Raw genomic sequence first — 25,192 nt, 5'->3', positions numbered from 1 at the left:
TCTTCCCCCATTTTACATTGCGTGAAGTCTTGGTGTTAGTGTTCTCATGCTACATTTAAAAATAACTATTATTTGCACTGGATAACTGTGATGCAGCTGCAGTTCGTTTAATGAGGAATTCACCCGTTTGGTAAAGCAGTGATACAAAATGGGAATTGCTCAACTTAATGAAGATCTCCTTGTGTAACCTTGGCCACAACATCTGTGTATTTTAGATGGAGGAGGCATGTTTTTTACCCAAAGAAGAATACAGAGGCATTTTTTGGATAATTTTGCTTACAAAATTGCTTTTAAAAATTTTGCCTGTAAAATCGCTTTTAAAAATTTTCGTGGTGCTGCTTTAATGAACCCTTTACTGCACACTGAATGAAGTGCATCTGTGAGCACAGAGCCTTAGTTGATAATACAATGCAAATTTGTTCTCAGAGTAGAGGTGTCAGATTTCATTAGGGTCCAGATCTGTATGGATGAACCAAGATTGGAGTTTTCTTTAGAAAGCAGTCCTTTCATGATGGAATTTTGATTGAGGGTTGTTTCTGTTCCTTGACTATGGGAATTAAGCATTAGTTTCCTTTAATTTAAAGCGTAAACCAGTTTTGTAAAAGGGAAAACAGCCTCTCCCCCCTCAGTTTTTGCCTGTTGTCACTGCAAGTACTAACTGGATAATAAGTACTAACTGTTTTCTCTGGTGGAGAGTTTGGTCGTTATTTATTTGGAAGGCGTTGCTGGGCTAGCCTCTGTTTCCCTTCAGCTGGAGTGGTGGGAGAGACAGGTGAAAGTACTAAGGTAGAAGTACTTTCTTCTGCCACTGTTTGTGGCAGTTGTAAACGCAGGGAGAGATCTAAGCTGTGTTTCACTGTCAAGGCTTTTATGCCTTAGGCCATCAGACACCACACCAGTTATTAATCCAGAAATAGTGTGGGAACTTCAGATTTATTTTTTACTTAGTTATAAAAGCAGCTGTGTTCTGTTTAGGTAAAGCTAAAAAGAAAAAGCTTCATGATTGAATGTTTTATGTAAATACTATGTCTCCTCTTTATTGATAAGTAGCTAGGGACAGAAGATTCTCCTCCCCCCCCCCCCCCCCCCATTTTAACAGTGTTTATTTATGGCCAGTTGATTAAAGGATGTGCACCTAGTTGCTCAACAATGTATTAAGAAGGTATTACTGATGCTAATAAAATGCTTAGTTTTAACATTGCTACTTGGGATAGGCATACTTAGCTTTCAGTTGTGGTTTGTAGAACCTCTTAGATCATGAAGTCAGAAGCAAAATGGGATGTCAGCTCTGGCTGTTGTAGGGCTGCAAAAAGTTGCCTGACTAAAAAGGCTAGCAGGTGTAGAGTTAGGCACTGACGCAGAACTGTGAAAGGGTGGAGCTGCAATAAGGAATAAAAACTTAATATGGGGACATGTAATTCATAATCTATTTTTTCTACAATAAAATGTATGATTGTCATTTCACTCATGCATAATTTATTCTAGGTTTGAAGAGCTTTTTCCCCCTCTCATGTTTATCTGAAATGTTATTTTAAGGTTTGGGATTAACTTTTGGATAGCTGTTTTAAAAACCATGTCCAAATGTGGCCTCTTCCCCCCACCCCAGGTTTTCACGGAGATTTTTTTTATCATGCTTATAAGTATTCTCCTGCTGCCTCGAGAGCGTTTTGTTCTTACGTAGATATTTTTGTCCTCTCCATTTTGTAAGTGTGTCTCAAATATATCCTTTAAAATGTCTATTTCAGAATTATTAATTCTGCTACTATGAACACATTTCTTATTTCGAAGATAGGAGAACAAAACTTAATTTTAAGAACATAAGATATTCCTACTAGTTGTTACGAATTTCAGTAAGGTCATGTCTTCCAGTTAAACAGGATAATTTTGGAAATACATTGGGAAAATGAGAGGTAGGCTAGTAAGAGAAAGGGTTGAGGCTCAGTTGAATTTCTTTTCTATTCCTCTGTCTGTTTTGTCCTATAGCATGTCTATTGTAGAGAAGAAAAAGGAACAGTTTTCTCCATATCAGTAGTTTAATCCCTTCAGCAAGGGGATTGCTGCAAGCTATTGAGTTCTTACTGCAACTGGTTAGAAATCCCGGATACCCTACTGGGGTAAAGAAGCAGAGCTTCTGTCTTCATCAAAATTTCAGTCACACAAGTTGGCTTCCCTAATGCTGACATTTTCAGAGGTTTAAATTTATTCTCATTGACCCTATGTGTTGGCTAGTTGGCAAACAGTTTTGATCTGTTGTTTCCTTGGCTTTCTTAGCTTCAGGCAGATACCTTTTATTCCTGAGCAGCTCCTTAATTTAAATATTTTAAAAGTCAGTAAGGCATTATTTAATTATCTGTTAATATCTTTGCTTTGTTTACTTCATTATCCATCTTTTAGATTTTTATTTTATGCATTTGTTCTGAAACCCATTCATTCAACTTCTTGTTAACAAGTTATGACAAATACAGCAATAGTAAGTGCAGTTATTTATTTTATCAGTGTAAATATGTATATTCTAAAGTCTGCTAGGTGAGGCTTTTATTGATTTGGCATGTAAAATTAATCCTATGTTAAGTATCTTTCTATTAGTGAGGGGGAGAAAAAAATTTTATATTGTTCTGTGTTTTATGTTTCCAGGGAGATAGGACTTCAGTGACTTGATTTCAAGTATATCCCTCTAAATAGCAACATTTAAATAGTCTAAGCTTTATATTTCACTGAGTTCAGTTTAACATTGTAATGAGGACTCTCAAGCTGGATTTAAAGTGGGATTTTATGGGTCTATGAGAGTTGAGATAGTCTCTATTTAATGAAAGGCAGTCAATGTTTTCTGGGAGTGGAACCTTACCAGCAATGGTTAACTGAAGGCATAGTTGTAAACCTACAGAATATGGCCATTGGTGAGGCTGAGTGACAATTTTGTGGTTTTGACTAATTCTGACTTTTAGTCCTTACACTGCTGGCAGTGCAAGACTAACACAGTCTGTAGCAGTTTCAGTGTTAGCTTTGATAGTAGTTTTGCACTCTGAACTTTGGGAAACCCTTTAGGAGTTGCAGAGACACTAGAATTGCTTGGTTATTTATCTGGTTTTGAACATGAAACAGCAGATAAAATGGTTTTAGATGTCTGTCTTTGCATATGTAAAGCTAAATTATGTCATTGTCTCCGTCTCTTTTAATTTTTAATTCTATGGCACCAGTTTGCTGGGTGGGTTGTTTGATTTAGATTCTGCCACATGTCTTTTATGTCAAGTGCTAAGTGAGACTAAGCATTTAGAAGTCTTTGTTTTCTTTATGGAAGCATGTTTTAAAGAGCACTTCATTTGAATGTGGCGACATAACACTTTTCATAATCTTGATAGCTGGTGAATTGTATGATCGCCAACCGAGTGTTTGTCAGTGTTGTTTCAAAGGTCTGAGTCTGTAAGTGGATCCTCTCTTGCAAACCTGTGTTTGATTAGTAGGATTAAAATCAATTGTGGCTTCATCTCTTCGTATTACTTAATCTCATGTTGGATGCTGCAGTGCAATAGTAGTAGCTCTTGTTCCCTGCACAGTGGATGGATGTCTGTTTTGAGGAGAGAGATCAAGTTCCTGACAAATGCATGACTGTATAGAGCAACTTTTCTGAATGTGGGTTATTTAAAACCATAATACAGAAGGAAGAGTTGTTACTGGGAATTAGTGGTTCATGCTTAGGCCTAAGAGGCACTTTGAATTTTTTGTTGATGTTTTAATACTCTCTTGCCTTTGGTCTTGGGCCCTGTAGAAGGGGAAGAACGCTTTCTTCAAATGGATGTTATTAAAGATTAGTGAAGTGCTTTTTGAAGACCAAGTTTTATTTCGTAAGTTGTCAAAATTTAAATAAACTATTGGTATATAGCATATAGTTATTTTAAAGTTGAGTGGTTCTTCATGATTCCTTATAGTTTACCTTCAGTGCTCCAAAAACCTTTTGGGCGGTGTTTATTTCAATTTTTGTGTTGGTTGTTTACCTTTTGAAGTAACAATTTTTTTACCTCAAAATACTCAGACCTTGGAGAGACTAGTTTGCACTGCAGCTGCAAGAAAACATGCTGATGTTGAACTTGTACATTAACATGGACTTTTAGCTTAAGTGAAAGCATTTCGGGTTAACGCTGAAATATATCTTACTTTTCCTAATTGATGATGTTACAGTGGATGAAAAATCTCAACTAGCCAAAACCAGCAGAAAACGAGCGCTTATTCCAGGCTGCTAGAAAGCACAGGTCAGAAGTTGAGCGTAACTTAGAGAAAAGTTGTCTATCGAGTCTGCTTGGGAGACTTAGTTATGTTTAATATACTTGGCTGGTATTATTTTATGACTTAGCATGCTTTCTGTTCTGGGTGGGGGAAATTGCCAAGCATCTTCCTTTGTGCTGTAGCCTGCTTTGCTGCCTGTCTCTGTGCAGCAGATGGTGGGGTTCCAGGAGGTGCCAAGGGCTGCTTTTGTAGCTCTGAATTTCTCGAGTCACGATGCATTTTACAGCACCATCAGCTAAGTGAATTGTCTTTTGACCTTTGAATTCAAATGACAGGCTTATTGTATGCTGATGTGATGTGAAATAGGATTAATACAGAACTTTTTTTTAATAGTGGTGGATAATATCTGTAGAACAACTGTGTAGAAGAACTGCTGTGATAGCAGAACTTTCCGTATGCCAGTTCATGTCAGCAGCTCTGATGGATATCTTGGGTTTTCTTCGTGGTGGTAATACAGGCAGCTCTCTCTCTCTAAAGGGTTAACAAACATTTTTAAACACCTACATTTGTTGATTTGACCAAATGTTGCATAACCCCAAGAACATTTTTACGTTGTTCTTGGGACTTTTAAAAATGATTGAAGTTGTATTTTCGTATGGCCTGTTTTTTTGGTCTTATTATAAGCTACTGGTCTTACTTCACGCTCACTTAAAATCTCACTGTCATATGAAGCATTCGGTGCAGATCCATGACGATTGGTGTTTTACAAGAGAGATTATAACTTTCTGATTTATAACTTCTTTTTTCTCCTTTCTTTCTGGTTAAAAGAGTGCTTCTTTCCTTCATCTAATTTCAGTATTGCTATCTGTGTGTTTGGCTTTGTTACTTGGTCTTGCACTAGCAAATAATTTGGCAGAGTAGAAGTGGATCTCTGGCTAAAGGTGGGGGTGGCGAGTCTCCTAGATTGACACTGTTAGTATTTCGGTAATTTTACTTCAGACAGAATGTAGCCTGGTCTCCTAAATTGGATGTCCCCAACACAGATGTGGTTTGTTGGTTTGGACCATTATGACCATTAAGGGTTGGGCCACATTTGGTGAACTTCTGGGGAGGGATTTCTAGCTTAGTTTCCTCCAGGAGAAATCCAGTTTATGCATACCAAAACAACTATAAAAATTAAAATAAATCATTATGAGGGTGGTTAAGCATTGAACAGACCACCCCAGAGTGACTGGTGAATCTCCATCCTTGGAGACTTTTAAAGCTTGACAGGACAAAGCCATGAGCAACTTGATGCAATGTGGAAGTCAGCCCTGCTTGGAGCAGGAGGTTGGACTCCCAGGTTCATCCGCTCTGTGCTCTGCAGGCTGCTAGCCGGTGGTAGATGGTGGGCCTTCTCAAAGGGCACTACTGTTTGAAATGCTGATGTAGGTACAGTTTAAACAACTTTTAAAAATCAAGACCATCCTTGTAGTGATTTTTTTTTTTTGGTACACTAATGTGAAATAGTTTTACTTTGGTATCCAGCCTATTTCATGTCTTTTGCTTGGGTAGCAGCGCTGCCACTGGTGTGAATTTATCACAGCTTCCTAGTGCTGGCTCTCAGGTTGCAAACCTGCAACAGGAAACCCGATTTCCTTTATCTGTGGGCAGGCGAGAAAGGAGGGGTATTTATTTATTTATTTTCCTGCAAGAGGCCAGTGTGAGAGGAGACATATGCATCTTGAACATTTGTATTTTGGTGGGGCCAGAGGGCCACAAATTTGGCCTTGGTGAAAAAACTGTGGCAAAAATCAGATTCCACCCCCGCCACCCCCCCCCATTTCTGAAGTGCAACATGACTTTGTTTACATGTTTTTAAAAAAAAAAAGAGACAATGGGTGATGAAATTCAGACTGCAGACTTAAATGTGTTACTGTTACACAAAAGTCATTGCAGTTCTTATCTCTGAACTATTTAAAGATCTCTTCTTTTTGTTTTTGTGGACAAGGCTTCTCTCTTCACTTTCTGAATTACCAATCTGATTTTTTTTTTTAATGTTTTAAAACCGAAAATGTTTGATACTATTTTGGGAATATTGTTGCATGTGTCAAATAGAAGATAAAGCTAGAACCCACCAAACAGATCTTAGAGGACCTTCCTTGCTTCTGCTGGATGCGGTTGAGATTTCTACCACTTTATTTTTTTTTTTTTCAGATTGGAAGGGCTGAAATTGGATTTTATGCTTTCAGTCCATGCAGGAGGACTGCGTAATTGTGCAGAAGAAAGTTACAGTTTAATGTTCTCATGCCTTGAAAATAAACGTGTCTTTATGAGTGACATGATACTGGCACTGGTCTTTTACTTTGTGAATATATTTAACAGCTTGTTGCGTGAATCGTAATAAAATAGTTCAATAGACTGCACTGTATTGATTATACAGCAGCTGGAATAAAGAGTGAAACCTGATGCTTTCCCCCAGCTTTTGCTAAAGCAAACATTTAGAAGTAAGAAATGAAAGGAGATACTTATATAAAAGTAAAAGCTATTTACGTAGTTTGTCCTTTCCTTGGATGTTTTTTTCTTCACTCCTTCCCTTCTTTTGCAGCCTTTGAAGAAGGCAGTGTTGACAGAAAGTCAGTTTGTTTTAACCTCCCCCCCCCCCCCCGTTGACTTCTGCAGCATCTTGCAGGGTAGCTATCGACTCGTACTTGATATAACTTTGGAAATTCCCATGGTGTCCCAAATCCAGTATTGTTTATTGCATTGCTATACAGAGAGACCGTAGAAGAATCTTTGCTAGGATGCCTTTGTTAATATAAACAAAAGGAAAATGCTGATATAATCTTAAAACATGCCATTCATTGGAAATTGAAAAGGCCTTTTGGGAATTTTGAGTTCTGTGGGTTTTTAGGGCATGTCTGTGTAGTGAAATGAATGGCCATTGGTACTCTGAAGTACTGCCTGACACAGACACTTCCACTTTGCAATTCAAACTGTGGGAGAAGCTCCGTGGAATAATTTGAGAGCCAAAGTTAATTCTTGCCTTATTATACAATTGTCTCCCTGTCTAGGCAAAGCCAGAAGATCTACAGAGCTACATAGTATTGTGGTTTTTTTTACCGTGTATTAAAATTGTCAGGACTTTTTTTATTTTAATCCTGTACTATTGTCCTTTTATTTTCAGCCAGAAAATTTTTAAGGTTAATTAATATGCTAGATAACATTTGAGAACAGAAGAGGTTATTCTGTCTCTAAACAACAGCATTAGAATTGGGTGTGAACATTCAGCTGTGCTGTATATTCCAGATTTAATCACTTGTATATGTAGTGTTGATGCAGTAAAGACTTTCAAATTTGTTGGTAATTTAAAGCACATCTCCAGTAAAACAAAGGTATGATAATAAGCAGTAATTAAATGTTGCAAAGGGTGTTCATCACTGCTATTTTAACAGAAGTTAAGTCATTATCTGCTGATTGCTGGCATCATTAAATCTCAATTTTTTAGCATGTAAGTCAGTGCTTACATATCTGAGCAGCTGAACTGAGGTTTTCCATTCTTACATCGCTGAAGTATCTTTGTTCTTGGATCTTGAGTGTAATGACTTACCTCCAACTGCCAACAACTTTATGCCTGCCAAGGGCAAGAGTGCATATGTTGTGAATGTGCGCTTTAACTAAGAGATACAACGCATCTCTTCTGAAAATTGGGGCAAGGAGAACAGTCAGTTTAATTCATAACAACTTAGCAGTTGTGCAGAGCTGGCCACATGAAAAATAATCATATACAAGGTAGACATTGCCTCTTGTAAAAGTACAAAATGCCCAGAGATGGAAAATATCTGAAGTGCTGGGGGAGGGGGGAGACTTTTGCTGTTCCTTATTTTTTGTAAATCTGCACTTTGCTTAAAAACAAAAAACCCAAAGCAATTTATAGTAGTTTCCAAATATTCCCAAGTATGATTGTAATAGGAAGAGGTAATTAAAATTAAGAAGGGTCAAACTTGAAGTAATAATTGATGAAATGGAGAGCTAGCGGATGGATTTAAAACAAAGTAGCACTTTGATCACTTATTTATTTGGAACATATTGGAAGGTGGTGTTGTGAACATTAGGAAAGCTAGAGAGGGTAATAACAAGAAGTGTTAGATCAGTCACTATTTAGACAGAAAATGTTGGGTTCAGATGAGGAGGAATTGTAAATGATTGTGGTGGTGTTTGCCTTACAGTTGTCAGTTTTTCGAATGTGGAGGACTAAAAGGTTTTTGGCAGAACAATGAGCTTCCATTTGACATGGCATTAAAGCATCCAGAATAAGCACGACTGATACTATTTGGGAGATAACAGTACTGAAAAAGCAATTTCTTGAATTGTGTTTAAATATTGTTGCTGAAACTGTATGAACAAGTGAATCATATCTTCTGTTTCTCCCTCTCCCTCCCTGTTTTTCCTGAGTGTTATAATTTAGAAAAGAAGGGTCCAAAGATGTCTGTGATTTTCTAGCTTTAAAAGTGAGAGAAGAATTGAAGATCTATTTGAAGGGAGGTGGGAGAAGAATCAGCGCAACTCTGTCTAGATGAAGCTAAATGCTTAAAATTGTGACTAGTTTCTTAAATTTGAATCCTGCTTTCCTCCAGAATGACTAGCTTTTTTTCCAGGTATTGTCAGAAAACATGGCTAGAATTAATTCTTACTTGAAACTTAGCTACAAATTAAAACTTTATTGCTCGTTACAGATGAGTACATGAGGTGTACCTGATTGTGTGGTCTTTCATCTTTTTTACATGGGGAAAGAAAAGGGCTTGTGGAACAGTACTGCTCTATTTCAGTAACATTTTACAGGTGGCAATGAAAACTCTTGGCTCTGCAACAGTGTGTGGGTGTTATGCGCTTGCAGGTAAAGTCATTTAATGTTAGTGTTTAATAGTACTTTTGAAAATGAAGTAATTGTATGCATAGTATAATGCAAAATAATCTTAAATAGTGGTTGTTTTCTGCATTACACTTTTCTTGTTGCTGATGAAGGAGGTACAAAACTCTTTCCATGTTAGAGGTTCAAGGCAGTTTTGCCACCTAGAAAAATAATCTTTCTAAAGCAGTGGGTTTTTTCTTTCTGAATCTTGTGTTAGTGCTGAGTGACTGTTCTGTTTGCATGGAGTTTCTGACTTAAAAATGTTAATAGCAGTAGCTATCTTGTTTGCTGTAACCCTTCTTTGTTATCACCTTAGTACTTAGCTGAGATGCCAAAAGCTCTTGAAATGTATGGAAACCAGTTAGGTTAGTCACTTGAATACTGGCACCCTGGGTCGAAAGGCAATGTGTTATGTTATCCCTGTGCTCAAAATTTGGAATCGAAGACTTAGGCTACTATTGAAGTGCCACTGCTGTTCAGTTTATAACCATGTTAATTAGTGCTGAATGTCATTAACATGAACATATGCAACATTAATAAATTGTGAAATTGAGCTGTTGTCATTATCTCATTGAATAGTGGTACTGAAAAGCTGCTTGACTCTTCCCCAGAAGAAAGATAATTGAGAAGGGCTTACAACGTGCCCCTTGAGCCGTAGCTGTCCCTTGGGAACAGATCGTCTGGTCTCAGTCACCTCTTTTCTCTGAGACACTAGATGGTCAGGGACCTGGCTGCAGGGAGAGGGACTGTTTTAATAGCAGTATACAGCTTTGAGAGTACTCTCTTCTCGGGGCCTTGTCTTGTCTTGTGAACAAAAACCAGTTGTCTCAGTCTCATGATTAGCAGAAGCAACAGGCTGCTCCTTCACATGTAAAGTTAATATGATCTGATAGGCTCCTCTTCTGCATCTGAAAGGCTGCTGGGAAAGAAGGGGTGTGTGGGGGGAAGGTTCTGTAAATTGTTTCTACTGGTGGCAGAAACAGTTACTTTTGGGATGGAGTTTGATTTCCTTACACCCCCCAGCTTAGTTTGAGACAATACTACCTGACTTGATTTTAAGGGGAAAAAAAAAAAAGGAAGTGTATCAAGCATGATAATTACAACATTGACAATAGGTAAGTATTTCATACTTGTGTCTGTACTTTCATGGACTGGAAAGGGCCAGAGCCCTTATCTGACATCTTAGGCAAAATACGGAATCATCTACATAGCTAATGTGGTGCAGCATAATTGTGTGTGATAATTGTGCTGCTCTGCATTGAGTGCACTCAACTTCACTCATTTATGGGTACTAATGAGATTGTATTTTGATGTGACATTACTGTAATATCAGTGCCTCGCATTCATTCATTACTTTACCTCATTGACTTTGTGAAATAAGGAAATGCAGATGCCCTTGAGCAAGTCGTTTTAATACGCGCATGAGAAATCTGTAATAGTGTTCAGAGCAGAAGCTGCCTTGGGCTTTAGATTTCATCTTACTGTGGATGAATATATTCATGACTAGCTGTAAAGCTGTGCTGGAGACTCTTGAGCCAGCTCTGAGGAATCTAGTGGCTACGTCCACACTTGTCTGCAGCCCGTTTTCTGCTCCGAAGAGTGGCTCTGCACAGCTCAAACCCCTGCTGTTTACTGGGAACAGTCCCTAGCCCTGTAGGATCTCTCGTACATCTTTATCTGTTAGTAAACTTGAACAAAACTATGCTGGAGAATGTGATAACCGTTTACTGGCATGGACAGTTATGGATTAGTGCTCAAACCTGTGCCCTGGCCTTATTTTATTTATTATTATAGCTTTAACTCACAGTGCCTACATGGCACAATGCAACACTCTTCTGAGTTTGTAGCTAGCATCTGGATAGCATGTAATAGCGGTAGGATAGCATTGCATATGAGCTAACTAGCTGCCTTCTTCAGTGGGGCTTACCAAGCTCAGGGGCAGCATTGTGCTAATGTGGCTGTCGCATTTCTGGTTCTGGTGGTAGTCCAGTGGATTTAGCTCAAAGGCCAGAAGATCAGTGGTGCTAGCATACTACAAATTAAAGTAATACTGGTACAGATTACTTTGGATTTTAATTGCCTGCTAATCATCCCTATCTTAGTGAAGTCTTACGCATCTTGACCTGTAGCAACAGAGAATGAGACGGTCTGTAAAACTGCGAAAAGAATAAAACAGACTGTGCACAAAACAAGTAAATGAAATGTGTAGAGATTGTCAAATCCAAGGCCATTAAAATATATTTTAAAGTATTCCTTTAACTCTGGATTAATATCTGGTGCGGGCTCTCAAGTTGTGTTAGGAAGAATTGTGTTCAAAAGTTACATGTGAAGTACTGCCTGGCTGTACTTCAGAGGCTGTCTCTGCTGGCACCATGCCCTGTGACAGTCGGCCAATGTGCCTCATGTTGTCACTCTTGCAGTTTTCCCGTTTTTGTCTAGTTCCAGCAAATGCGTGGATAGTGTTCTTTAGCTCAGAGCTAGCTGGAGTATCTATGCGGCGTGGCAGTCACTGCTGAGATTGCACAGTCACTGTATCCTAGATTTCTGATAATAGGTTTGAGGCAAGGTTGCCCTCAAAGTTTTTGGTTTCCTATGGAAACCAGCTTGTGTGGTTATGCTCAGTGTGTGCCTGCCTGTTTGCTTTTCTCCTCTCTAACACTTCCTTCTCCCCAGCCTCCTAAATATTTTGAATTCAGTGGCTGTTATTCTAGCCTCTTTTGCACACCTAGAGTCCAACAGGCTTTGTAAAAACGGACTGCTGGGTGGGTGAGATTGAGTCCCAGCGGTGGCGAGAGCTGCAGCTTGCACAAGGATGTTGTTAGTCACCAGAGAAACTGATTAACACAATTGCATGGGAGAAACTTCATCTGGAGCGTATGTATTCTTAGATATCAAATCTGGTCAAGTATGAGAGATTTGAAGGTACCAGGCTTTGTTAGTTTGTGTAACTACTTGTTCTGTATAGATTTCTGTCAAGTCTTCCTTCCAAAAAAGGCGCAGAAGATGGAATATAATGGGAGCCTGTAGCGATCTCTGTGTTTAGGTTGCTTAACACCAGAAACTGTGTCCTATGAGTTTTTTTCCCCCTCTCTCCAGAATTGTTCACACTACCATTGTGTGAGCAGCTTTTGTGGTTTTTTTGGTAGAGGAAATCACTTTGTATCAGGGGAATGTCTTTTTCTTTTTTCTTCCTTCCCCCCACAAAGTATAACAGTATTATTGTTGAAAAGGGGAATACTGGTTACCAGGAGCTTTCTCATACTAGCTTTTCTCAAGAAGAATCTTGTCCAGGTGCTACTGAGTTACATGAATGTTTTAAGGCCAGGCTTATCTTGCAAACATCTGCGAACACCTGGGATCCATCAGAGGAGCACAAAGACAAATGGGATCCTGCCCTTTCACTGTCCTACCAATTCACTGTCACCAGACGCTCCTGGCTTCCTCTTGGCTGCCTAGTCCTTACTGGCCAGTGTGGTGTTGTAGGGCTTCGGTGAAAGGAGGCAATGCGAGGAGTGTGAAATATTGCTTTGTTCTTGCTTTTGCTTGTCTGACCAGTTAAAACTTCAGCATTTTTCTTGTCCAAATTCTTCCTGTTCCGTTTGAGAAGCCAAGCAGGTTCATTTGGTACCTAGTCAAGGGATGCAGAAGCTAATTGTTCTGAGTCTCACTGGACAGGTGGTAGGCAAGACCATCCAAAGAGGACATCCTGACTTTAAGAAAAGGTTGTATCTTCTGCACTCATAGTGCTTTTGAATGTTGGACAATAAGGCTGCAGGTAGAGCAGGATTTGTAATGATTTATTTTTAAACTTGGGATTGATTCCAAGGTAGGTTTGCAATGCAAGATCTGTCCCTTTTAGAGAGGCAAAACAAAGTGTTTATATCTGTCTAAGAGGGGAAGGTCTTTGAATAAGCTGCATAGTGACCTTGGTTGTCTGTGACAGTGGCACCATGTGAAGCAGTAACTGGGCCAGACTCCTCGTCCTGCTTCTCAACCCTCCATTTCATCCTCTTGATCTCAGCAACTGCCATATGATGTGCTGCCTGGGCTCAGTAAACTGTTGCCTCCCTTCCCATTGCTCCTGAGAGTGGAGATCTTTGATCCCTCTTCCCTTGAAGAGTTGAGGAGGATACTGGTGTCTTAACCTGCACTGACTAGTTGCAAGGACTAATACTAGACCGTAATGATTCATGAATCCTCTAGGATAATAACTTTTCCTTTTTTTTTTGGCTGCCGTGATAATACAGTTTTGCAGTTTAGGTGACAGTAGCCTGTCAAAAAATCTGAACCTTTTTTCAGCCATTTGGCATCAGTCAGCACTGGAGTGTTGGACTGTAGAGCTACTGCAACACAATGCTTTTAACTTTCCTCTTGGTGAAAAGAGGAGAGAAAATAGCACAGAAAGCTATGTTAGTTGGTGGGAAGAGTATGTAATAACATATCCAAACTTATCTTAAGGTTACAAAATTAGAACACTGGTCCAACAATGCTACAAGCAAGGCTTTAGGACTCCCAATACTGGGTCAAAAGTATAGTGGTTGTATATAAAGTATCGATCTCATAAATTATTCTGTTTGCTTTAATTAAAGCACAAATAAAATACATACCAGGTAGCAGCATGACTTATTTGCATTAAGCATTATTTATTTAGACCACTGTGATTTTATACTGGAGTAGATATTATGCACTTTCCTGCCACTGATACCAGTTTGGTATCATGTTCTGGCGCACTTGATTAAATTTGATCATGTGCCTAAGTCTTATTTGGATCAAACTTATCATGGTCGGTGATGTGGTAGTGCAGAGGTTTGCTGTTAAGGGTTGTGAAACCAGCATGTCATCTTCTGTAACTTTGACAACTTTGTCTACAAATGTTTGAGAAAGTTTACTTTTAAATTTTATTTGTAACTCGTAAATAGCTTAAAATACTATTTGTTTTTATTCAGTGTTTGAATGATTAAAGATGGGATGATTTTTGCATGCATTGTAGAACCACTATTGTCTAAAGTTAGAGGGATGCTTTTAGATGTGTTAAACACTAATCTTCATTACATTTATCTTCATTTTGTTCATCATCCATTCTTAATGTTATTCCAGAAAGCCTATTTCTAATTTTGTAAAACAGAAAAAAATAATTCGGTGCTAGTGAAGCAGATTCTTTCTTGAATTCTCTTTAAGCTTTTTGATAGATACAAAACCACAAATCATTTTATCTGGAGAATGTTAAAAAAGAAAAAAGGGGGGCCATTAGAGGATGATATTTTAATGGGATCATAAATGTTCTATTTGGATCTGTCTTATTAGACATGGCTTGGAAATTGAATCTCCTTCTGAAGGCATTTACGTATTCAAAGTTCTCAGTAATTGACCTGATTCTACTATGAGCTGCTATTTATGTTTCAAGACATGAGTTGGTCTTCTCTTTAAAAGTCTTTTGACCTTTCTTCGGAAAAAGGGGAAACAAACTCTTCTAGGGTTGTGACGAAGTGTATTTTTTTTTTTTTTACCCTCAAAAAATTCACATAGGATCTGGAGACAGTTTCCAACAGAATAGGAGATGCTGAGGTTCATAAGTAGTGTCACGGGTGCAGCAGAACATGTCTGAATCTACAGTGTCAAAAAGTGCAGGGTGAGGAGATTCAACTGTTGCTGTAATGGTGGGAAACTTGACAAAATGTTTAAGGACATGGCTTCAAATGATTTTTTTAAAAAAAATTTTTGATCTATGCAGGTTTTTAAAAACTCTAATTATTTTCATAGGCATTCCATTTAAATTTCCGTTGTTTTTTTCCCAATAGCAGCATTTATCAGCAATGTTTAAAAAGAGGGTGAGATACTTGTTTCTTTTAGTGTTTTTTCATGTGCAATGAAACAGGAGTGTCTTCTGTTTACATATTCTACGAGCTGAGGAGTCTTTCCTTGGCTTGATTATTGTATTTCTGTAACTTATATTAATGGTATGATCAATCTAGAGGCATCAAACAAAGTACTATTCCAGTATAGCTTAGATTCTGCAGATGGATGTGAGTATGCAAACTCTCATGTTTTTATGGCTAACCTTCACTGGCTCTGCAGATGCAGTTACCTCAATGACTCTTTGTTCTTAGTTGGCAGGGACCTCTGGAGATCCTCTAGTCCAACCCTGCTGGTCAGGGTCAGCTAGAGCAGGTGGCTCGGGACATTGTCCAGTTGAGTTTGGAACATCTCCAAGTATGGAAACTCCACAGCCTCTCTGTGTGACCTGTTTCAGTGTTCAATCACCTTTAAAGTAAAATTTTTTTGATGTTTACAGGATGTTTTTGATGTTTAACATGTTGTAGTTGTAAGTATTTCTGAACAGTGCTTCAGCACAGTGCCTGTCAGGAGTCAAGGGAAAAGATTCTCCAGGATACTATTCAGAAATTGTGTTTCATTATTTGATTTCTATTCTCTTTCTGTATGTGAGCTACATAGCAACTGCAAGCTAGAGCCACTCATCAGATCTCTCCATTAGATAAGAAACAGAATGACAAATTTCACTTTTTGATCTACTAGTCTGATACAGCTCTTATCTAATGTGTTATGCTTTCTGAAAAGCCTTTAAGGAACATCTTCCATATCCATGGTATTTTGCTGGCCTGTAGAAACAGGTGACATAGTCCTTCTGCAGGTATGCGCAGAAATCATAGAATCATAGAATGGTTTGGGTTGGAAGGGACCTTAAAGGTCACCTAGTTCCAACCCCCCTGCCATGGGCAGGGACACCTTCCACTAGACCAGGTTGCTCAAAGCCCCATCCAGCCTGGCCTTGAACACTTCCAGGGATGGGGAATCCACAACTTCCCTGGGCAACCTGTTCCAGTGCCTCACCACCCTCATAGTGAAGAATTTCTTCCTTATATCTAGCCTAAATCTACCCTCTTTCAGTTTAAAGCTATTACGCCTTCTCCTGCCACTACATGCCCTTGTAAGAAGTCCCTCTCCAGCTTTCTGGTTGGCCCCCTTCAGATACTGGAAGGCTGCTATAAGGTCTCCCTGGAGCCTTCTCTTCTCCAGGCTGACCAATGCGAACTCTCTCAGCCTGTCCTCATAGGAGAGGTGCTCCAGCCCTCGGATCACCTTCATGGTCCTCCTCTGGACTTGCTCCAACAGGTCCATGTCCTTCTTATGTTGGGGGCCCCAGAGCTGAGCGCAGTACTCCAGGTGGGGTCTCATGAGAGCAGAGAAGAGGGGCAGAATCACCTCCCTTGACCTGCTGGCCACACTTCTGTTGATGCAGCCCAGGATACGGTTGGCTTTCTGGGCTGCAGGCTCACATTGCTGGGCCATGTTGAGCTTCTTATCAACCACCACACCCAAGTCCTTCTCCTCAGGGCTGCTCTCAATCCATTTTCTGCCCAGCCTGTATTTGTGCTTGGGATTGCCCTGACCCATGTGCAGGACCTTGCACTTGGCCTTGTTGACCTTCATAAGGTTTGCATGGGCCCACCTCTCAAGCCTGTCAAGATCCCTCCGGATGGCATTGCTTCCCTCCAGCGTGTCGACTGCACCACACAGCTTGGTGTCGTTGGCAAACTTGCTGAGGGTGTCCTCAATCCCGCTGTCCACGTTGCTGACAAAGATGTTAAACAGCGCTGGTCCCAATACTGACCCCTGAGGAACGCCACTCATCACTGGTCTCCACTTGGACATTGAGCTGTTGACCGCAACTCTTTGAGTGCGACCATCCAGCCAATTCCTTATCCACCAAGTGGTCCATCTGTCAAATCCATGTCTCTCCAGTTTAGAGACAAGGATGTCATGCAGGACAGTGTCAAATGCTTTGCACAAGTCCAGGTAGATAATGTCAGTTGCTCTTCCCTTATCCACCATCGCTGTAACCCCATCATAGAAGGCCACCAAACTGGTCAGGCACCATTTGCCCTTAGTGAAGCCACGTTGGCTGTCACCAATCACCTCCTTATTTTCCATGTGCCTTAGCATAGTTTCCAGCAGGATCTGCTCCATGATCTTGCTGGGCAGAGGTGAGCCTGACTGGCCTGTAGTTCCCTGGGTCTTCCTTTTTTCCCTTTTTAAAAATGGGGGTTATGTTTCCCCTTTTCCAGTCCGTGGGAACTTCACCAGACTGCCACAACTTCTCAAATATGATGGATGGTGGCTTAGCAACTTCATCTGCCAGTTCCCTCAGGACCCATGGATGCATCTCATCAGGTCCCATGGACTTGTGCACCTTCAGGTTCCTTGGATGGTCTCAAACCTGATCTCGTACAATGGGCAGTTCTTCGTTCTCCCAGTCCCTGCCTTTGCCTTCTGCGTCTTGGGTAGTGTGGCTTGAGCATTTGCCAGTGAAGACTGAGGCAAAAAAGTCGTTGAGTACCTCAGCCTGCTCCATATCCCAGGTAACCAGGTCTCCTGTTTCCCTCTGGAGAGGGCCCATGTTTTCCCTAGTCTTCCTTTTATCACCGACGTACCTATAGAAGCTTTTCTTGTTGCCCTTGACATCCCTGGCCAGATTTAATTCTATCAGGGATTTAGCTTTCCTAAGCAAAATGTCCAGTCTTTCTGTGGGAGATTGACACACACATGCTTTGGATCTGAAACTTCCATGTAAAGAGTTAGTTTTGATGCATATATGTGAGTCAGTCTGCTAGAGGTCTGTGTTTGTCTTTTCTGGAAATGTTGCATCTTTTTTAGTGTGCAAATGGGGGAAAAATGCATAGAAGACAGTTTATTGCTTCATCACTGTACCTCCAGAAAAGCTCTGTACCGTAGTCTGAACTGTACTTCAGGGAAGCTGGTATTTTGTGTGCCTTGTTGTTCATTCTTCTATTGACCACACTTCTAACAGTAGCTAAAGCACAGCTTGGATTTACAGCAAAACTTACTGCTTATTTTTAGGTGACGGTTGTTTTGTATCAAATATGATGCTGCACAGGTGGTTTTGGAAACCTCACTCATTCCACATAAAGCCAGTATTTTATAGATATCTCTCTGTTGCGCTGTAGTAATTCAAGAACTTGAGTAATCAGAAAGCAGCATCAAAAATTGGGATGAAAACTTTGATGGGTAGTCTCAGAGTTGTAGACTGATTTTAGGCTGAAGGGGACCTCTGGAGGTCATCTGGTCCAACTTGCCCCACTGAAAGCATGGCCAGCGTAAATCAGAGGTGTACAGAGATAGTGAGTTTAGCTTAGTCTTTGCTATCATCTCCCGTGAGGTAGATGTAGAAAGCAAGATGATCCCCCAAGCATTCTCCAGAGTAACAAACCCAGGTGTCTCAGCCCATCCTTGTTCCTTGTGTACGTCAGCCCCTTAACCACTTGGAGGTCTCTGCTGAACTTGCTTCAGTCCGTCTTTTGTAAACTGGGTAGTCTAAAACTGGACACACTAGTTCAGCTGAGGTCTCACTAGCACTGAGTAGAAGTGAATGTCACTTACTAGGTTTAGACAGAGCACTGACAAGCACTGCAAGGCAAATATTGTCAACTCAATCCTTCCTACAGCTGGTGTGTTTTCAGAAATGTCTATTTTTATTCCTAGATGCATGAGGAACCTTTGATTGAACCATTTTTTACCATGTAACTGTTTCCAGAAATGATTATTTACATTCTCTAGCTTGAAGTAGACTTTCTAATTTGTAGCCAAACCTGTTTCACACAGCTGCAGATTTAATCAACATACTTCTCTGCTCTTTGAAGCTTTTTCCCCTCTAAATTGAACCAGGTAGTCGCACATCATTTTAGTTATCCTACTGATGTATTTTGCCTCGTGTGGCATGTTATATTGGTTTATATTGTATTCTTCAAGCCAGCCATCAAACAAACCATCATGGTTGTCTGACTTTGAGTGGAAAAAGTAGTTTTCTGCCCGCTTTATTCTTAGTGTCAGCTTTCAGTTTATAAATTACTGTTTGTTTGATCTGCATGCAGGGATGCGCTTTGCACCATATTTTAATGTGTTGTAGTTAAAATCAATAAAAGTCATGCCAGAATAAATGCTTATGGGAGAAATGTGAAAGCAGGCATTCTCAGAAAGAGCGAGTAGGGGAACAAAGTGGTGGTGGGGAACAGAGAAGAGACAGTGAATATATTTGTCCAGGGTGCATCAATCTTCCATGTGAACCAGTGAGAAAAGACACTTTGTCCTTGCTACTGGTATCTTTTACCATATTGCTTGTGACATCTAGCAGCCTGCACGGAGCTGCCAGAGCAGGAGCTAGCTGTGATAGAAGCTGTCTTGGTGCGGAGTCCAGATGATGCAGAATTCAGACCCTTGGCTTAGGTTCAGACCTCTCCTGTGGTAATGTTTTCAGTCATATGACTTCGATTTTTGCCAAAGACTAACTTTAGCTAAAACTTGCTGGGACCTGCACAACGTTATTTTTTGGCAACTGCAGCACTTGTGCCATGGGCTGTTGGCAGGTTGGATCACTAGCTTCCTTTACAAGATACCATGTAGTGTTTCGGGACATAAGGACAAACCAGCTTGCAGCCTGTGCTTGTCACAGCTGTCTTGCCTTTCACCTCATGGGAAAAGATTTATCAGGCGTAATTATGTCTAATTGAGCCACTCGTGCTATCTTGCCAATGTTACTTTTTTCTGTTAATTTGATCACTGGACACAGATGAGATAAAAATGTAAACAGTGCCTATTTGAATGGCTTCATACTTCTTGGATTATTTAAATGATTCTTTTAATCTGCCATGAAATTATGTGGGTTGTCACATGGAGTTTCAACTAACTCCAGTTTTCTACCTCTTAGAGTTTATTTTATTCCCATGAGGAAGGTTTATTTTTTTTTTAATCACCTGTACAGAACAAACTTATTTTTGTAATGCACCTGTAACTTATTTTCTGTAGTCACATGCATGGGCTTTCTAAACTATGATTTGTTCTTTTAAAACAACTTGTAAAAGTGTGCACTGTTCATGAGAGACTGATCTGTGTTAAAACCGCAGTCAAAGCCTTGTCCAGGCCATTTTTGGTTTTTTTTTTTTAAACTGTCAGAGTAATGAATGTCTACTTTTTTTTTTCCTTAGTTCACTTTCATATCAGCTTCAGGTGAACATTGACTTCCCTCCCTTTGCTCTTTTCATGATGCCTGAAGAAAAAGAACATCCACAGTGTTCATGGTTACAAACTTTTAAAAGTTTGAAACTATTAAATGCGTTTCTTACAGAGCTGTTCAGGAGCTTCTAAAATAACACTGGAAGTAAAAAGGCTTATCAGCTAAGATGTTAGTATAGGTAATGGTGGCACTTTGTGCTTCTTTTTGATGGATTTTTGTTGCTCAGATTCCTACCCTTACTGTTGAAATAATATTTATTGTAGATGCGGGTCAACTTAAACTCACTAAACTTGTAGCAACCTACTTTTTGGTTTCTACATGTAATTCATGAACACTTCAGGAGAAAGCAGTGCTGCATTTTGGGGTGAGGGATCTCTGCTTTAATTTATATGAAATAGGGGTGGCTTTTCTATAGGAAGTTGTAAAGACATTATTGTTTCTGGGTGAAGGTCTGTCTGGTGTTCTGGATCTTGAAATACAAATGGTATTTGTATTTTGACAACTGAGGGATTGCAAGATGAAAATAAGAGGAAGGGAAGTAAAAATACTGTTACTTCAGACTTGTCTTTCCTTTATGTGTGAGCTGTTTCATATGTGGAATTGCTTGTAGGACAGATAAGCTGAATAAAACTGCAGTATGGTAAACTTGATTTTTTTTTTTTTCCTTGCCACTAGCTGCATTATTGAACACTTTTTTTTTTTGTTAAAAACTGGATATTCTTAGTGGCAAAATATTAGAATGGCTAGAAATATTTATGATTTGTATCCTAAGCCAATCTTTAGTTGGAGAGGGAGGTTTGCATATGTGCAGAAATTATTCTAAAACTGCTTTCTGTCATTGTTTTCTTTTAGGACAGTGGTCTACAGTAGATAAACATTTAGTATATGTCTTGATTGGAATATGTGAATTATTAAGTTGGCTCATTTTTGCTTTTGCTAAGAAGGTTGAATCTGAAGATCTCGCTGGCTGTATTTGCATTTCAGTGTATACCAAATGCAGGTTTAATTATGGAAACTAAACCTGCTTTAAAGCAATTGCAGCCAAGGTGAATGCAGTCCTGTTTCTCTGTAGTCCCTAGCTTCCCAACTGGCAAATTGAAAGAAATAATCTAGCAAATGTAAATTTGTTTTAGTTTTTTTATTTCCACACCCGCAAAAAAAAAAAGCCTTAAACCCAGAATGCCACCTTCCCTCCCAAAAAGCTGACAGGAAAAAAGAGGAATTTCTGGTAAAATGCCTTCTCTGTCTTGGCAATCGTACAAAGTGGCAGTAGTGCTCTTCCTGTGCCCTTGCGCTTGTAGAAGGTTGACTGTGTCTCGCTCTGACAGCACGTGCAATGCTCTTATCAGGGAGTGCCTGGAGAACAGAGGCTCCCAGGCTCTGATATGCCTCTCACAAAAAGTAATGCATCAGCCTGGATTGAACTGAATGCCTTCTCTGTACATCATGCATGAAACTCTAAGGGACGCCTGTTTTTAAAGTTTCTTACACTTGATCATAAATTTGTATTTTTAGTTGCTTGTGACTTCATCGTACTAATCTAAAATTGCTTGAGCAAAAAGGCGAATTGGTTTAGTGCTGGGGAGCAGAAGGCACTAGTGGGGCACTAGTATTTTTTGGCAGAGGGAACATAAGGTTCTGTGGGCAGGTAGTCAGCAATGCTGATGGTGTGTTTTTTTTTTTAAAGCTGATGCTTTTGAAAAGTTGTGTAAGAATTTCTTCAATTAATGAGTTTCATCTTTTTTTGACAATTCTTTCTTTCCATTTTCAGTAGTGGGAGAATACATGATACAGAGTACTAGCTTGATTAGTCTTTAATGTGTTTTAGTAGATAAAACTGAGACTGTTCTTAAAAGCTAAATTCCACCTCACAGCAGTGCATCCACACTAAGCGAGTAGATCAAACAGTAGTTAACTGAACCATTGGCTAATGACCACTGGAAGGGGAGAGAAATTAATGGGCAGGAGGGATGTGCTGCTGTTGAACTCTAGACCTGTACCAGGTTGTCTTCTGGTTGAGAGCCTTTACCAAGAAAAAGTGCTACTGATTTGGCATACTGCTTTGTAGTGTGACTGTACTGATCACTGCACATCCTGAAAGATAAACCTTAACTCCAGCCTGCAAAAAGGAGAGGCAAAACATGATATTAGAACGTGTTCCAGGTATAATCACATTTCTATATTTTTAAATTGAGGCTAATAACGATCATTGTTAATGCTTGTAATTTTCATACAACTTAACTGGAAGCCACTATCACAATAAAGTATGTAAGAAGCTTCTTGGCTGTATACATTTGCTGGGACGTAAACATTTAATTTTTAGAATTTACTGATTCGCAGTTCTGGTCACATGTAAAGTACGAGGGAAATTGAGTTACAAAACTTGAAGTAGCTCTGCACATCTAAGGCTGCTGCTGTACCACTGAGAGACTTTGGCAAAGGTCACCTTAAGTATCAGAGGAAGGTTAATTAGGAAAAAAACCCAAACACCAAGCACAAAACTTATTTCTGCTAATAAACATACGGATCTGTCAAGTTCTCCTGCCATCTTAAGGTGTCTATTCCTTTAGCAGAACCAAGTAGTTCAGAGCCATGTTACTCCGTGCTTGTTTAAGTTACTGTTATTACTGTGGGATGCGAATGGGTGATGTTTTCAGCAGGCAAGTGTTCAAATTGATTGTTCAGCTAAAGGATGATATTGCCAAAAGGGCTTTTTGTGTTTTGAACAAATTGCACAAATTGATTCCTTTTGTATACCTAAAGGAATATTGAAGCATATGGTGCAGCCATAATTGGACTTGCCATAGTCTTATTCATTTTATCAGTTCATTCTGTGAATTGCTTATATGGTTATAACTGTGACTAAAATTTTTCTTGATAAGGTTTTTACAAAAGCAGAGAACAAGTTTAGAATACTTACTTTGGAGAAGAAAGGGTTGTGGGGTTTTTTTTGTGTGTGTGTGTCATGATGCTGTTGCCATAAAATCAAATCTCCAACTTTTGATATATTTTAGGTGAAAACCATTCTTTGGACTTGACCAGATATTAGCTCTGACAAGAATGAAAATCTGAAGATTTTTGTGAACCTACAGCTATCTAAAGGAATTGATGAGCAGGGTAAGGATTCACTTATCTTGTAGGAACCTTACTTTTGTGGATATTTAGCTACTGTAATACAGAATGTGCCACTTCCTGCTGCGTAAGTGGAAGAACAAAGGAAATTATGAAGGGTAAAGAAAGCAGTCAAATTCAGTCATTCTTTGTTCCAGCATAAGGTGAAATATCATAGTTCTGAATACTTAAACCTGGAAAATGGTAGTGGCAGACATGAAGTGCTTTCCACAGTACAGATATATGGTGGCAGAACACTAAGTTTGTTGAGGAAAAGGAGGTGAATTTTTTGGCATCTGTTCATTTTGAAATCTAAGAATAAAGTGAAGTGCCATGTTGGCTATGAAACCTGGGGGAAGCAGAGTGTTTTTTAAACCGGTTTTAATATACGGAGGTCATAGCAATTACTGAGGAATAACTTCAGGAAGTTGCTTTGGGTTTGAAATATCCTAAAGTGGATTTCATTTGAATTTGAAAAGCTTTTTTTTTTCTTGTCAAATATTAAAGTTTTGCCTGATAATTTTTTGGCATGCAGTAAAAAGCTCACATTGTGAAGAAGCCTGAACAGAAGTGGCCTGTGAATGAAACCTCCTGTTTCCTTTGAAGATCTATTCCACAGTGTATAGTTAAAACATATCTGGATTTTTCTGTGTTACTTCTTATGAATACTTTAGCTTCATAGCTGTAGGTGATTCATTGTAAGTTTCTGTCCTTTTGTTCTTGCAGGCTCTATGTTGTTAATGGACTCAAAAGTAGAATGACTTTAAAAAATACATTGTAGGAATTTAGAAGGGTCTTGATGGGTAGGAAGGATCATCCTATGGCAAAATTGACTTAGTACAGTGACTTTATGCTCTAAAGCTCTTACATTTTATTTGGTAGAAATGAAATTCCTGCAATGCAATGCTAACATGGATTTGGCTTAATTTTTCTTTTTGAACATGGAGAGTTTCTGTGCTTGACATGATGGAGCAGGGGAAAGTAATTTGCCTGTGTGCAGCTGGATTTTTTTTTCCTGGTTCCTAAAACAAGGACAGCTGAGGGAAGAGTAAAGGTGGTTTTAAGATACGCTGTGGTGTTACAGATAAGCTAAGAATAGTTTAGGTCCTGTTTGCTCCTTGCAGATTAGAAAATTATTAAAAATGTTAATAACTTCTTTCCTTAGTGCCTTCTTTTGAGGAGTACTTAGAAAGGCTCTTCAGTGTAATGAGTTCAGTTTTCCTTCCCTAAAATGGTTTATACTTTGTCTTGAATTGCAGTTTGGGCTGTTTTTAATAGAAAGGTATTTTGTGAATTTTCAAAACTTCTTAGGTAATTGCTACCTAATCTAAACTATACAGAGATATTCCTCGTTAATCTGTTGCATGCCAAATGGCCCTTTTTTCTGAATGTTAGTGAGCCAATCTTATGTGCCCAAAGGAGCAATGTGTGGTTAAGACAGAATATAGTTTTGGCTTTTTTTATTTGAAAGCTCTAAGCTCATATAAGCACCTAAGACTTGAAATGTGCTTAAATGCAGGTTTTGGAGGCCAGGATTTTATTCCTCCTCCTTTACAGTTTTGATTGAGAGATGTATCTCCCAAATTTGTTTATTTGACAGCATAGGAAGGGGACTCCCAACTTAACGTAATACACTTAATGATGAACTAGGGTGCCTTATGTGTCAGATCCACAGCTGAAACTGCATTATGACTGTCCTATTTTACTGACAGTGACAGCTTATGGAGCCCTGGCTTTCTGCTCTCTGCTAGATTTTGCTTCTGGGCCTCCCTCCCAGGTAGTCACTGCTGCACAAGTCATTGAGTCATTTTGCTGTCTCTCTGCCCTCCTCCACCTCGTACGTGCTTGCACAATTGAGAAGGGAGTAGAGAGGCAAGAACCTGCACCAAAAGATTTGGTCATCAAACCACATCCTAAAAACA

At 39.4% G+C, this 25,192-nt stretch overlaps 1 protein-coding gene across 13 annotated transcripts in view; it reads left to right on the top strand.

Moving 5' to 3' along the window:
- Window positions 1–25,192, top strand: part of SIPA1L1 (signal induced proliferation associated 1 like 1) — a 224,970-nt gene that overhangs the window by 1,201 nt on the left and 198,577 nt on the right. For 12 of the 13 annotated variants that reach the window (XM_072864227.1, XM_072864228.1, XM_072864229.1 and 9 more), the window contains one exon: window positions 23,174–23,276. The exons of the other annotated variant lie outside the window; for it this stretch is intronic. The gene's annotated coding sequence lies outside the window, so the exon portion shown is untranslated. The remainder of the gene's footprint in view (window positions 1–23,173; window positions 23,277–25,192) is intronic. 13 annotated transcript variants of the gene reach the window in all.

This window comes from Ciconia boyciana, chromosome 6 (genome assembly GCF_034638445.1).
Source record: "Ciconia boyciana chromosome 6, ASM3463844v1, whole genome shotgun sequence".
NCBI lineage: Eukaryota > Metazoa > Chordata > Aves > Ciconiiformes > Ciconiidae > Ciconia > Ciconia boyciana.
This window is presented reverse-complemented; position numbering and strand designations above follow the sequence as displayed.